General features: G+C 43.7%; 1 protein-coding gene across 3 annotated transcripts in view; it reads right to left on the reverse strand.

Moving 5' to 3' along the window:
- ZC3H6 (zinc finger CCCH-type containing 6) overlaps positions 1-16340 on the reverse strand; it is a 462846-nt gene that overhangs the window by 249696 nt on the left and 196810 nt on the right. The window lies entirely within an intron of this gene.

Here is a 16340-nt window from a genome sequence, read left to right on the forward strand (position 1 = left end):
TCATAGCCTTATCCCTAACAATGTATGGTTTTGTGGAAAACGAGATCATTGAGTGCTCAGGTATTAGAAAGAAAACAGATGCTTCATTAGAAGGAAAGTTATTTACCTGTAGCTTGAGTTTTCACCCTGGTTTCTTTAACAAATCCATGTTTTAAAAAATATTTTCTATAGCAATGATATATATATATATATATATATATATACACACACAAAATGAAAGGAATTACATTTATCATAACAGCATAATCATCTCTTTCTGGGATTGTCAGCTTCAACCAATGAGTTCTCAGACTGGAGGACATCTTTGAATACTAAAGCTAACATGAGGGATAAATTACTTACCTGTAACTCCATTTCTTCAGTGTTTTGAATTACGTATTTTGAATTACCGGGAATAAATAAAAAACGGAAGTGCAACGACGGCGAGTGTTGAATGCCCTGTGATTAAGCCCATTAAGAAGGGGTCTCGCTATCCCGAAACGCGGGGGTCTCGCTACCCCGAAACGCGTCGGCAAAACTAATGAAAAATGGCGGAGGGAGGCGGGTTGCATCTTACAGCCTGATGGTGGAGTGATGTTGAGTGCGCTCCTATGCGCAAAGGCACATTGTTGGAAATTAAAGGAATTACATTTATCATAACAGCATAATCATCCCTTTCTGGGATTGTCAGCTTCAACCAATGAGTTCTCAGACTGGAGGACATCTTTGAATACTAAAGCTAACATTAGGGATAAATTACTTACCTGTAACTCCATTTCTTCAGTGTTCATGTGCTGGACATATTCACCATTGTTAGGCTGTTAATCCTCTGTAGATTTAAATAGCATTCAACAGTGTTTAAATGGCAAAAGGCCTCAGCAACAGTTTTTCTTTAGCAGCAACACGCACCTCATTTGAAAGAGCCAAGACCTGAGCTAATGTGATAGTAGTACTGAGCTCTTCTACTTCACCTGGCGGCCATCACAGCTCAGATTTCATAGAACAACTGTGAGGAGTACTTATAGCAGGAATGAGCCTTTGACCATGGAGGGAGGGTCACACCTGAGAATATGTAAAAGATACCAATGCTGACAAAATGCAAGATAGAGGTACCTAACTAATTTCTTCTCCAGGACTGAATCTTTCATGTAGTCACATGCTGTAAACAGAATACAAGAAGAACATTACATTTGACTAAAGTGGGACACAAGATCACCTTTGCTAAAAAAAAAAGCAATACATAGCCATCTAAAAAGCTTTCTACTCTTTTCCCATCACCAATTGGGATTGAATGAGGGAGTGTGTGTTGGGTTCTGCATCAGTGATGGTCCTGATGGGTCTGTAAAACTATGGGCCAGGGATCTGTATATCAGGAACTGTACTCTGTTGAAATTGGTCTACTAGCGGAAACAAACAACAAATAGCCAGCATGAAGTAGGTCCCCCAAGGCTGTGATGCCTGTGATTTCCAAACACTTGAATTCTCCTGTAGAATATCGTCTGCCATGTCTGAGAAGGCGAGCAAAAGGAAAGCTGGGGGTAGGTGACAATGTGTTTTGGTGATATACCAAAATGCAGTAATACTAAATGAGGGTTAGCCCTTTGACTCCAACCTCCTCAAATCTGACGCCTCAGAGTAAGAGTCTGTAGAGTTAATGCCGGTAAAGCAGGATTCTGTTAGTATAAGTCTCAAGCAAGAGGCCTACCAGTCAGAAAGCAAGCCACTGGAGCTGTGCAGCTAGATAGCCATACTCGATTCAATTTCGATTCATAAACTTTATTCGGTTGTAAGAAGAACAACCATAAAACTACAAGGATAAAAAAACAACTCATACAAATATATAAATACAGGCAATAAAAAAAACCCGGTCACATCATCCAAAGGCTCAAATTATTTAGTACATAAAACACAATGGAGTATACAACCAATAATCACCTACAGTTCATATATGTATTTAATCAATTACATTTGGGCAGTAGTCAATATAATAGGTCTAAAGAAAAGTATATGAATCTGATTATAAGAAGATAAAACTACATGTATCTCTGTTCCTTAACCATTACAATATGCTTTTCTTATTTTCAAAGCATTTAGTATAAAAAGTGCAATATTCTTACACAAAAATGGATCACCTAGTGTCATCAAGTATTTCATTGCGGCTTTACGCGCCAGGTGAGCGAATGTGAATCTACCGCTGTACATGCCAAGAACAGATGCTTACTGAGTAAGAAGCATTATCCGTTCCGAGGCATGAGTGCTGTAGATACACATACATTGCATAGACTATATAGACTATAAGGCAGTATACTCCCTAAGCGCTGGCTAACCTGTAAGTGTTGCAGTTGCTTGAAATAGTATCTTAAGCACTGCCTGGCCTACATTAGCTTGTTGTCTTGCTATAACCCATTTACACATTAGTGTTTAGTAAATGTGTGTGGTGTAGACCATGTAGCTGCTTTACAAATGTCAATTAGAGGAATGTTGCCTAAAAAGGCCATAGCAGCCACTATCTTTCGTGTAGGATGCGCTCTAGGGGCTATGAACAAAGTTAGTTTGGCTTCTGCATAGCATATTTGAATGCATTTTACAATCAATCTTGAAATACCTGATTTAGAGATGGTATTGCCTTTGTGAGGTAGCACAAATGCAAAAAATAGTTGTTTGGTTTTGCGACAATATTTGGTCCTTTCTATGTAATATAATAAAGCTCTTCTAAAGTCTAGCGTGTGTAAAGCTCTTTCTGCCACTGAATCAGGTTGATGAAAAAATAAAGGTAACTAAACTGATTGGTTAATATGAAAAGCAGAAACCAGTTTTGGAAGGAATTTTGGATTGGTGCAAAGAACAACTATCTTTGTGGAGCTGAAAAAAGGTTCTTCCAGGGTTAAAGCCTGTAGCTCACCAACTCTCCTCAACGAAGTGATAGCAATGAGGAAAGCCACTTTCCATGAGAGAAACTGTAGAGGACATTTATGTAAGGGTTCAAAGGGTAGACCCATAAGTCTTGTAAGGATAATATTAAGATTCCACACTGGTGCGGGTGAAACTCTTGGTGGTATAACTCTTTTCAAACCTTCCATTAAAGCTTTGATTACTGGAATTTGGAAGAGAGATAAATGCTGTCTGTTTTGCAAACATGCAGCCACTGCTGAAAGGTGTAAATGAATAGATGTGTAAGCCAACTCTGTCTGCTGTAAATGCAACAGGTAAGATATTTTGTAAAGATGCGTCTAGAGAAATGATCTTGTTGTTATTACAATAGATAAAAAATCGTTTCCACTTTGCTGCATAGCAAGTTCTGCAAGTTGCCGTTCTTGCTTCTTTTAAAATAGTCATACATTGGGGTGGTAGATTTAATAACCTAACTCTAGAACTTCAGGAGCCAAATCACTAAGTTGAGCTCCTTGGGATTTGGATGTTGATTTCTCCATGGCTCTGAGTGAGGAGATTGGAGGAGAGATGTAGTTTTTGATGGGGAACCACTGATCGTTCTAACAGAGGGGTGTACCAAGGTTGACAAGCCCATGTGGAGGCTACCAGGATCAGTGTGAGTGATGTTTGCCTGAGCTGCCAAACTAGCAATGGTAGAAGTGGGAGAGGCGGAAAAGCATAGGTAAATATCCCTGACCAACTCATCTATAGGGCATTGACTTTGGATAGAGGGTGTGGGAACCTGGTTGCGCAGTTTGGGCATTTTGTGTTGTTTACTGTGGCAAACCGATCTATTTGTGGAAATCCCCAGTGTTAGAAGTAAGGAAGAAGAATTTGGGGATAAAGTTCCCACTCGTGAATTTACTGCCTTTGTCTGCTGAGGAGGTCGGCAATCTGATTGTGTACTCCTGGAAGGGGTTCTGCCAGGAGATAAATCTTGTGATGAAATGCTGAGTTCCAAATGTTTTGTGAGAGGCGTGACAGTTGGAGAATGTGTGTTCCTCGTTTTTGTACATAGTACATTCCTGTAATGTTTTGTGTGCAGACTAGGACAACTTTGCCTGTAAGGTGAGTTTGAAAAGCTTTGAGTGGTAGGATCACTGCCAGAAGTCCTAAGTAGGTGATGTGGAGACTTTTGTGATTGTCGCTCCACAGACCCTGCATGGTGCAATGTTGGAGATGGGCACCCCAACCAGTGAGAGATGCGTCTGCTGTTAGCACAGTCTGTGGAATAGGGTCTATGAAGGGCTGCCCTTTTGATACATTTTGTGGGTTCCACCACTACAGAGAGCAATGGGTGCGGCCGCTTACCAACACTAGATTGGTATTTGACCCTGTGATTGATTCTACTGACTCGCTAGACATTCTTGTAGGGGACGTATGTGAAGCCTTGCATTTGGTACGGTTGTGAAGCATGATGCCATCATTCCAGGCAGTTGCATGATAACTCTTGCTGGTAATGTTTGATTGGGTTGAAACGTGGGTACCAAAGACTGAATCTTGTGAATTCTGGCTATACTGGGAGAGGCTAGAGCTTTGAGAGAGTTGATAGTAGCTCCTAGATAAGACTGCATCAGTGCATGACACAGGTGAGACTTTTGTGCATTGATGGTGTAGCCCAATTGATAAAGTAAGTATAATGTCATTGAAGTGTGTTACAGACTGCTTTGGTAATTCCTGGCTTTGATGAGCCGGTCGTCTAGGGAGGGAAAGACATGAATACATTGTCTTCTGAGATGAGCTGCTACAAGTGCCAGACTTTTGGTAAACACTCTGGGAGCAGTGGTGACTACTAACAGAAGTTCTTTGAACTAGTAATGTTCGCCCGCTATGGCAAAGCTGAGTTATTGGCAATGAGCTAGATGAGTTGGAATGTCAACATATGCATCTGTAAATCTACGGTACACATCAAATCGCCTTGCTGTAAAAGAGTAAGTACTTAATGAAGGGTCACCATGTGAAAGTGCTCTGACAGTATGTATCGGTTCAACTCTCTGAGATCTAGAATAGGTCTTAATGAGCCGTCTTTTTTGGGGATCAGAAAGTAAACAGAATAGACCCCTGACCCTTGGTACTACAGTGGAACTGGTTCTATAGCTCCTTTCAATAATAGAGATTGCACCTCTTGTTGAGCAATATGAGGTCATCTGGTGACAATTTGTTAAAATGAGGTGGAATATTTGGAGGATTGGTGGTAAGCTTAAGGCAATAATTATGTTGGATAATTACAAGCACCCATTTGTCTGTAGTTATAGATTCACAAATGGAGAGAAAGTGTTGAAGTCTTCCTCAGACAAGTGTGGAATAATCAGAGGGAACCATGGGGAAGTCGCTGTTTATTAGGGGAAGGGGAGTTACGGGGTGTGGCGTTTTTACCCCTACCTTTGGGACTGTTTCCCCTATAATTTCCTCTGAAAAATCCTCTTGGAGAAGAGGATTAGTTGTTAGATCTGTAGGACAAAGTGTTTTGATCTGAGGCTGTTGACCTGGACCCTCCCCGGTAAAAGGAGTGCCAAAAGGAACCTCTGTTTGAAGGAGACTAAAGTGCTCCTATTGATTTGGCAACTTCAGTGTCCTTTTTCATCTTTCTCTGGTGCTTGATCAACTTCTGGGCTGAAAAGATGTTGCTTATCAAAAGGTGTATTTAAAACGATTTGATGGACTTCAGGTTCAAACTCGGATATTCGTAACCAGCCATGCCTTCTGAGTAAGATGCTAGTATTTATCTACCCAGCTACGGTGTCAGCAGCATCTAGAGCACACCTTATTTAAAAGTTGGCAATTAATTTCCCTTCCTGGACTAAGTCTTGTGCTTTGGCTTTATGCTCCTCTGTGAGATATTGTAGTAATTGCTCCATTTTGTCCCAATGCGTCCTATCGTATCTGGCTAGAAGGCCTTGCGTGTTAGCAATGCTCCATTGATTGGCCGCTTGAGCGGCTATACGTTTTACACAAGCATCGATGAGGTTTGATTATTTATCTGGGGGAGAGCATCCCCTGAAGTTTGAGAATTAGCTTGCTTGCGAGTCTTAGATATTACCAAAGAATCAAGTGGTAACTGGCATTTAATAAATACTGGATCTGTTGGGGAAGGTTTATATTTCTTATCTCCTATAGGAGTGAGGATTCGTGCACGTAGAGGGTCTTTAAAAATTTAGTCTGCGTGCCTTATCATACCGTTCAGCATAGGGAGTGCCTGGCTCGACCTGTATTTGGATCCTAAAGTTTTAACTAGAAAATCCTCCTCTAAGGATTCTTTGTGGAGCTCTACCCCATGGTATTGTGCAGCCCTGGTAATGAGTTCCTGGTAAGAGAAATTGTCATCAGGTGGAGATGGCTTGGCAGGGTAAAGGTCAGGATCATTATCCATTGGAGGGTCAATAAAAGAATCCGTCCATGGATTCACTGGTAAGTGTGTGTCTCCCTCATTAGGATCGTCTCCGCCATGGTGAGATAATGGAGAGTGATGAGGTGTGATGTGTAAAGGATGTAAAGTTGGGGAGGAGGAGATGATGGTAGTGGACAGAAAGGGCTAGTACCATCATTTTTCTTTTTCAAATGGATTTTATCATTACTGTCGTTATCAAGAAGCTTGTGCTTGGATGGCGTCTTAGCGTGAATATGTCCTGTGTCAGGATTAATACAGAGTTTCTTTTGCTTGGGATCCCATTTGGATGGTATAATGTCTATTTTTGGATCCGAAGGCACTTCTTTCGTTTTCGGGCACCAAAGGTTGTGGAGTCGAGATGGATTGACCTTTCGGCGTGGAAGATTTCGGCACCGAAGATTGTTTGCTGCTTTTCGCTGTCTAAGGTTTCCGCTCCAAACCGACTTTGTGCTTGGAACCGGAAGGTTTTGGGTCCGAAATTGATTTGGGCTGCGTCAGTCCCGAGCCGGAAGTCTTGACAGTATGATTCGGTGCCGAGCTGGCAGGCGGACCGTCAGAAACATCATCTCGGTGCCGACCTTAGCCAGAAAGTCAGTTACATATAGCACAATTAGTTGCGAAGAATGGAATCAAAGGGGAAAAAAAACCAGGGAGACAAGTTTCTTTTTAACATAAATTGTATTTTAGTGAATATACATATTTGACATATTAACTTCATATAATCAAACGTATGGGAGGGTGGCACTGCGTTACATTGAATGACATGTAACCTGGGGGATACTGTGCACAAGTGCTCGTGAAGGAGTGAGACGGTGCAAGTGACACGTGAGGAAGTATGTTCAGGGATAGGAGGGAGTGCAACAAGGAACAAGTGAAAAATAAAATATACAGAGTTGGGATACCCGAACAATAAATGGTAATTAATACAAGAATAATAGTGGTATCCTTGAGGGGAGCACCGAAAATTCCGCTCTAAAAGTCGACGACGTTTCGGCCTGTAAAGGTAATTAGGCCATCATCAGGACCAGGTTACTGTGATTTATATGCAGTGCTGGGGATAAAAGGATATCTCTCGCTCTCTCTCTGTATACATGTGAATACTACAAGGTGGACCAAGAGTAGAAAAATAGAAAGTATAAAAACGAATTAAAATTGAGCCCAAGTGGGGGTGGGTAACAGAGAGGGGTAGGACGCCGCATGCAATTACCGCGTGACAAGGTCAGAGAAAAGGATAGTGTAGTAAAGCGCTAGTCCCACTGGGGGAAGGAAACAGAACACTTACGCGAGAGAGCACACTGTCAAAGATTCAGGTGGGGCACTGTCAAATTGTCTAGGCGAAGCAAAGACAAGAAAGTTGAGCTTGCGTACTGTATGGGGGAGAAAAGGAGAAGGGGAGACATGAGCAGAGTTGGCCCTTGTTCGTGGCGAAGGATAGGGAGGATAAGTATGGGAACAAAATTACTGGAAGGGACGAATTGATGGTCCTGAGGGGTCCAGCAGAAAAAGGACAAAATCGCTCAGTCGCGATATTCGAAGAGCTGGTCAGGATACCTGGAAATCAATAGAACCAGTTAAGTGGCGGGAGATGGAGGGGGAGGCTCATGTGAGGGTCACCTTTGTACCGTACGGGAAGCGGTGCAGATGTATGTCGGGACTAGAGTGTCCGGGGAGGTATGCGTCTTGTCAACTATTATACTGCGTGTAGATCATCAAACAGCATTATGAGTCACTCTTAAATATGCCTTTTCACCAAAGATATCCTGCATGTCGTCTATATGCAGGCCTGCATCTCCAGACGTCAAGCCCGATGATCACAGAGAGTTTTCTTTGATCGAAACGAATTGCACGCATTGCAGTGTTGTTCTCTATGCTCGGGAGACAAGCACAAGTGACACACCTGGTGCAAATCGGTACGCGGGTACTTGGCGTGGTACCGGGGGCAACATTTAAATGGAGTTCGGTCCATCGACGAAGAGCCGGACCGACGGGGTTAGGCCCGAAGGCCACCAACAAAACTTTCCAATCGGAAATGGAGATTTCATTGACTGAACACAACGGGGAGAAGTGGTAAATGCGTAAACTATACCGTCAAGGAAAGAGTGGATTGCGCACTAAGGGAACCGGAGGAACGATTACGGAGCGCAGCAATACACATCCAAACCCGATGGCGGAAAAAACCAATCTACAATGGAGTCGATGACCATGCACACTATTACCGAAAGGAGAAGTCACCTTACCCCGTGACTGGAAAGACTTCTTTGAAGACAAAAACAACTTGCAAACATACAAACCCAACACTCGATTGCAGGAGTATGCAAAGCATATGTATCTACAGCACATATACCTCGAACATAATATTTCTAGAAAAACTGGTCTCTTCCTTAGCCCAGAGCGATATCCATAATAACATGGGTCTCAACAAGAGGTAATCTTCTAAAAACTGCAGGCCTACTTCATTATGAACTATGGTATTTGATGCACAAAGTGTCAAGCATTTATTTTCCTCAATTTGAACGGTATAACAATTAGCATGGCCCCAGAGGCCATCCTGTACGTAGCAGTAGTCACGCCCTTGGCTTTATATATTGCTACAATTTCCCTAATGGGTCTGCTACTCAGTTTGGAAGCAATAAATCCCCTGAGATACCCATCTAATTTTGGCTATGGTGTTCAGTACATGCTGTGTCCATGAGCCATTTTCTGTGAGTAAAATACCCAAATAGCAAAAGGAATTAACTGAGACTATAGAAGTATTATCAATAAAAAAAAAGTTCTGCATGGTTTCAGCTTTAGGCCACAGACCATGGTAAAAGTTTTATTTTCATTAATGACCATTTTTTAGAAGACATGTATTCGCCAAAAGCGTTCATCAATATCTGCAGGCCAACTGGTGTTCTAGCTTGGAGTACTGAATCATCTGCATAAATCAACACTGGTATTAAGTGCCCTGCAGCCTTGGGAGCCTCAGCCTGCAGTGACTGTAGATGGCTATCCACCCCGTTAATGACAAGTGAACGCAAAAGTGGTGCCAAAACACAGCCCTGGGGAATGTCACGCCCCACTTTAAAATATGAAATTATCTAGAGAAGGAAAAGGGCAAAAGATACAAATATAAAACGGGTGTATACTTTTTGGATACAAATTTATGTAAAAAATGTGTAACATAAGTGGGTACTGAGAACGTTTCACATATACAAAAGCAACAGAGATGGACAGCAATTGGTGCTACTGTTAACCCTAAGAATGAGGGACTGAGAGCTAAATTTATTGAACTTGAGAGATTAAAGAAAGCTGAACTCAATAAATGGTGGGATGCAGCTACTCTAAAACAATACCTCACACTTAATAGAATCCCACGAGCACTTAGACCACAAATAGTGCCATCCTATGAAGATTTGGAACCTGATCTTTTAGATCTTTGGGAAAAGGAACTGACAAACAGTTCCAAGAATCTGATCAACATACTGATAGATAATGCAGAGAGAAAGATAGTCAAACTATTAATGGAGATTCAAACCTGTGAGGATGAGATTAAATAACTCAATTTGCCTGAACCCACAGTCAAGAATTATACGATACTAGATGACATTTTGACTAATTTACAAGCAGACATAAAAAAAGAAGGAAGGCAAGTAAATTAAAACGTGACGAAAATGATTATAAAACTGGTCGTGTTTTTACGTTTGCAAGACGATTTGATTATTTGGTTAATAAAGATCTGGTTTCAAACAAGAAAAGTGATTCATTAAGTACTAGTGGCATACATTCCTCTTCAAACAATATCTCCAGTAGTGAGAATGAGGATACAGGTGATTCACATGCAGTCACATCTGTAGAGAACAGTTTTTTACAGGAGGTACCACAAATGAGAAATCCACGAGGAAGACCCATTATTTTGGGTACTGGGGGACCCACTGAAAAACTCTCACAATTTATTGACTTACATATAAGACCTTATGTACAGAATTAACCCTCTCACATTGGGGATACTAAGCACATATTGAACCTGATGAGTGACATTGTGTGGAAAACAGGGATGATATTGGCTACACTAGATGTAGTCTCCCTGTACACAAACATAGAACATCAATTGGGATGAAAAGCAATGGAGAGCTTTCTAAACAAGAGACCAGCAGAACACTATGAGCATACTAGAATGCTACTGGATATGACAAGCATTGTTTTAGAAAACAACATCTTTCTTTTTGGGGACAGGTGGTATAGGCAAAAACTTGGTACGGCGATGGCTGCGCGTTTGGAGCATGTACCTTGGAACTGTATATTATACCAATCGGCTATACGTTTGGAGCTTAAAACCGTACCTTGGAACTGTATATTAATTCAATTAAAGAAGTTTTCTGTTGGAATCGGTAACCTTTGGATATGGGATGAACGGATTTGACTAAGATCTTTGTTTTGAACTGCCAATTTAACACCATTGTATTTGCATTTGGATGTTTGAGAAATTATAATTTGATGAAAGTCTTTGCTGTACCTATACCTAAAACATTTGGATTTACTGAAGAATCAGTTTACTTGCATGTATTATTTATTCTACCATCATAGTGCTCAGGGAGGAATTGTTGTTTAGCTTTGATTGTGCCCACTTAGTGGGTACTTGTGGGGTTGTTTGGTAACCGATCCCTCCACCCTTTGAAGCACTATTTAACTTTAGTGATTTAACCCTTACCCAGATAGCTAGTAGTGTGCCCAAGTCTAGGCCTGGTTACCAATATTGTTTGTTGTGTACCTAGTAGCATGATCCACTAACACTAGAATTAATTTGTTCCCTGAGGCTGTGGAAGGTTCAAGTGGACCCACTAAGTCCACACCGACCCTTTCATAGGGAACCCCCACCACAGGGAGTGGTATCAGAGGGGCCTTTGGGTGGCCACATGTCTTGCCACTGGCTTGACAGGTAACACAGGAGCTGACAAACTCCTTTACCTTTTGGTGCATCAGCGCCAGTAAAAGTGGCTCACTAGCCTTTCCCAAGTTTTGGATTAGCCCAGATATCAAGTTAGGGGGATGTCATGAGCTAAAGTTAGGAGGAACTCCCTGTACTTCTGTGGCACTACCACTCTCCTGGTGGCTCCAGGATTGGGGTTTCTTGCCTCAGTGTACAGTAATCCCTCTTCCAAATAATCTCTCTGGGTACCACTGATATCTCCCTTTGCTTCTGCAACAGCTTGTTGACTCAGGCTTTCAAGAGTGGGACAGTCTTGTTGACCCTGGCACAGCTCTTCCCCAGAGGGTCCCCCTGGGCCCAAGAGGTCAACCTGGTAAAGGTCAAGCTCCATAGGCTCAGTTGCCTCTGGGGTGTCCAAGTCCTCTCCCTGAGGTGAGGGGTCCTGATTTGTTTGCTGTACAGAAGCTGGTCCCCCAGTCTTCTCACCTTTTATCTTGGTGGGTTGAGCCATACTTTCACGCTCCAACCCTACTTTTTCACCCTTCCTTTTGCTATGTGCTCTTGTTTGAACACATGCTAATTCAGGGATACCCAGCATTGCTGCATGGGTTTTTAACTCAACCTCAGCCCAGGCTGAGGTTTCTAGGTCATTTCCAAGCAGACATGCAGCTGGTAGAGTTTGTGAGACTACTACCTGTTTCAGGCCAGTAACCCCCCCCCCAGCCTAATGTCACCATAGCCATAGCATGATTAGTGGTGACTGGGTAAGCACGCCCAATCAAATATTCCTCGGGGAAACCAGTGTGTCTTTCACCATAGTGACACTGGTACCTGTATCCCTCAGAGCTTCTATCCTAGTTCCATTGACCCAAGTGTACTGTAAGTATTTCTTTAAGTTGGGTGGCCATACAGCTACAGTGGCAAACTCAACTTCCCCTTCTGAAACTAGAACTGCTTCAGTGTGCATCCTGATTTGCTCTGGGCACACTGTTGATCCCATCTGTAGACTTGCTACCCCAGAAGTAGCTGTACTTGTTGAACTAGGGGCATTGTTGTGAGGGCAAGACTTGTCTACAGGTAAATGTCCCAACTTTTTACAGTTGTTACAATAGGCCTTTGCAGGATCAACGTTCTTCCCCCTATAGGGCTGAGGCACATAGGGAGTAGTTTGGGACCCAGCCCCTGTGCAGGTTTTTGGGGCCCTTTAGAAGACTCAGACTTGCTATCTTGGGGATTCTCACCACCTTTCTCTGGGGAGGTTTTGTAACCACCTTCTACTGGTCACCCCCCAGTAGTTGTCCTCGTCACCCTAGTCTTGACCCAGTGGTCTGCCTTCTTTCCCAATTCTTGGGGAGAAATTAGACCTAGGTCTACCAAATGCTGATGCAACTTTTCATTTGTGCAATTCCTTAGTATATGTTCCTTCATAAACAAATTGTAAAGTCCAGAAAAGTCATGCACATTGTGTCCAGTTAACCAACCATCCAGTGTCTTTACTGAGTAATCTACAAAATCAATCCAGGACTGGTTCTGGGTTTTGTGAGCCCCCCTGAATCTAATTCTATACTCCTCAGTGGTGAGTCCAAATCCCTCAATCAGAGTCTTCTTCAGGAGATCATAGGACCCTACATCTGGCCCAGGGAGGGTCAGATGCCTGCCTCTGCAGTTACCAGAGAACATTTCCCACAGGAGTGCCCCCCAGAGAGGTTTCTTCACCTTTCTCATGTCACAAGCCCTCTCAAAGGCTGTGAACCATTTGGTGATGTCATCACCCTCCTCAAATTTAGGGACAATCCCTTTTAGGATTTTAGGATCATAAGATTGCTCTCTATCCTTATTATTTGAATTGCTGCCACCATTGATGGTTCTAAACCTATCTCTTTCCTTTCATTTTCCAGAGCCAGGAGTCTGGACTCTAGTTCCAATCTTTTGGCCAGCTTTGCTAAAAAGCTGTCTTCCTCATTGGGGCTATTCCCAATGTTCTCATTGTAGCCTAAGCCATGTGTGGCCCCAGGTCTCCAGGTGTTGATGGTTGAAGTTAAGGGTATGGGGGTCCTCATCCCTAGGGATTATTGGAGGGGGACACTATCATCCTCATCCCTTTCCTCCTCTGACTGGTCATCACCATGTTCAGAGGGGTGGTCCTTGGTATACTCAGCCAGGAGCTCCTGGAGCCCTTGCTTGGTTGGATGCAGGCCCATTGGTATATTTTTTAGTTAGCATAAGGACCGTAACTCCTTGAAAGTCAAGAACAAATAAGGTGTGAGGTCGAGCTCCTCAACCAGCTCCTGCATGTTATAATTTTTACCAGTAGCTGGGTTATTTGAGACATTCTAACCAAACAGTTCTAACCCTCTACCCTTGACTACAGCGACTTTTATTATTCTAAAACTCTAAAGTGACTTAAGCAAGGCCCTGACAAGACTTTTATTAGTTTTGGAAAAAAAATGGCAATTTAAAAAAATCCGAATTCTAAAGGCAATTTAAGAGTTCTGTCAAGTGATCAGATGGTAACCAAGTAGTCCTACAAATGCAAGTTTGTACCCCACCGCTGAGCCACCAATGTAAGAAAGTGGCTCTGTATATACTACACCAAAGTAAGGTACAGTGTGTACAGAGCCCAGCAGTCCCTAGATGTTTGGCAGAGGTTAAAGTTAGATAGAACCTTACTCTCTAAAGTGGTAGCTAGGTCGAGCAGTAAGGCAGAATCAGCGGACAATGTAAAGCATTTGATGTTCACAGTCAGCAAATGGTCTCACACACTCAAGAACTGAACTCTAGGCCAATGGTTTTGTAAAAAAAAAAAAAACAACTTGTTATTTTATTTTAGAACCACAGGTTGGTATAAAATTACTTTCTCAGAATGAGATGCTACAGTTGAATACTTTCAATGAGCAATGGACTTTTGGATGCAATAGATACAGTGGTTGCAATATGCAACACAAACATAACACAATTATAACATTGAGCTCAATAGGAATTTTAAGTAAACTGCAATATCATTTACTTTACGAACGTTTTTCTTACTCAGGGCTGGATCCTGGATTCAGCCCTGGTGCATCTCCTGAAAACAGTTGAAGGAAATCGTTTTTGTTAAACAGGCGATTTTTAAGGAATATTTGTGATGATGCAAAAATCGACAAGAATTTCTAGAAAAAAAACAGGCAATGTTATCCTATGGAGGAAAATCAGGTTATCGGAAACTCACAGTTATTATCACTTTTTCTGGTCAGTGCTTGTACAAAGATCCAGCACTGGGATCTCTCCTGGTAATAGGTGAGTAATTTCGCTTTCGTTGATCAGCTGATTTTTATTGAATATTTCAAAGTTTCAAAACTCGACACTTAGAAAAATTTCCAAGTGAAAACCAGTCAATGTTACCCTATGGAGAAAATGTAAGTTATCAGCTTTCAGGTAAATACTTGACTGTCAGAGTTAAGGTTCTGGGATAAGACTCAGGGGTCTCCCAGGTTCAGGTTGGTACTGTTACACCCTCAGTGGCACAGGGGCAGCCGGGTGCAGAGAGAGTAGGCCCAATGTTATCCTATGGCGGGTAGGGGGCCTTTGGTTGGTGGCTGCTAGCAGGCAGGCCACACGGCTGTGGAAGCGGAGCTCCTGGTCACTTGCTCAGGGCAAGTGGGGAAGTCGAACAGAACAGATGGTGCACTCCCAACGACACAGGGGCGGCTGGGTGCAGGGTGCTTTTGGGCCGCCGGGCGCCCAATGGATTTCAATGGGATAGCTGTGTGACGAACAAAGGCTGCAAGCTCGGGGACGGTGATTCTTCAGGTGCAACCACCACTTCGAGGGGTAAGTTGGGAAGCTGTAGGTTGGGTAGACACCCAGGAGTTGGGCACAGAGGGCCGTGGGGTGCTGGGTGCAGGGGTGTCTTTAGGTGTCGGGAAATCTTACCATTGGCTGGTCGCGGTTGGAGGGGTCCCTTGTGTTGAGGCTGCAGGCATCGTCAGGAGCGTCGAGGGGAGTCCTTGGGTGCTGGATTCTTGGTCACAGTCGCCGGGGGGACGTCCTCGTGGTCTTTATTCATGGGGGCACGGGCCGGGCTCGGCAGGTGTAGAGTGTGCTAGATTTGCGGTTCCTGGTTGGCACCAGGAGCTGCAGATGTTGGAGCAGAACCACTGCTCGTGGAAGTCCCAGTCTTAAGTTGAGCAAGGCAGTCAGGTCCTCTGGGGTTTTTGAGGTTGCTGGCCATAGGAGACGCAGGGGTTTTAGCAGGAGCAGGTTCGAGGGCCGACAGGCCGGTAGGGCTGGGGCCAAGTCAATTGGTGTTGTCCTCTTGTTAGCAGATGCACGGCAGGTCTTCTTTCTTCTTGTTCTTCTTGTAGTTTCGAAATCGGGATCTGAGAAAGGAAGGTTCAAGGTGCCCCTAAATGTACAAGTTACTTACCTTCTGTAACGATGTATCTGGTAGAGACGATTCTAGCCGCAAATTCCTTCACGTAGAATTATCCCCAGGCGTGAGACTGGATCCGGAAACTTTTTGCCACAACATCCCTGCGCACCGGGGGCGGAGCGATACCAGGCGACTCGGCCCAGGCGTCGTCCGTGTATGTGACGTCAGCGAGGTCACTTAAGCCCCACCCCGGTGAGCCTAAGTCAGTTTTCTTTGGAGAATTTTTCCGCGCCGCAACGCGGAGCCACCAGGCAAAACTGCGGGCACATGGGATCAGTGTGCGAAAGAGTAGAAACAAGTAATGGAGACAAGCGACACCATAAGGAGCAGTGCAACCCTGCAGTAACTAAAACAGGGGCGGAATAAAGAACAGAGCAGAGCCCCGAGCAGCCACCCTGCCAGTATGTAAACTGCCTTTCCCCCCTCGCCCGGAGACAGGGAACATATGTAAAGTCATAACACCTGTAGCAGGTCTACAATTCCCAACAGGAAATAGGGAAGGGGAGCTAGCGCCAGAAAGGACAGGACCAACAACCACCCTCCAACCCACCCCAGTACAGAGGCCAACCATCCTCCAAGGAACAAGGGCAAGGCATGGCCAGATGACCCCATCACAGAGGACAGCAGAGGGGCAGGGACCCCTAGCAGCAAGAGGAGGGGAGGGTAGAGATTGAAGGCAAACCCCCCCAAACCTGGAGCAGCCAGAGTAGCGGGACACAGGA

Source organism: Lissotriton helveticus, chromosome 6 (genome assembly GCF_964261635.1).
Source record: "Lissotriton helveticus chromosome 6, aLisHel1.1, whole genome shotgun sequence".
NCBI lineage: Eukaryota > Metazoa > Chordata > Amphibia > Caudata > Salamandridae > Lissotriton > Lissotriton helveticus.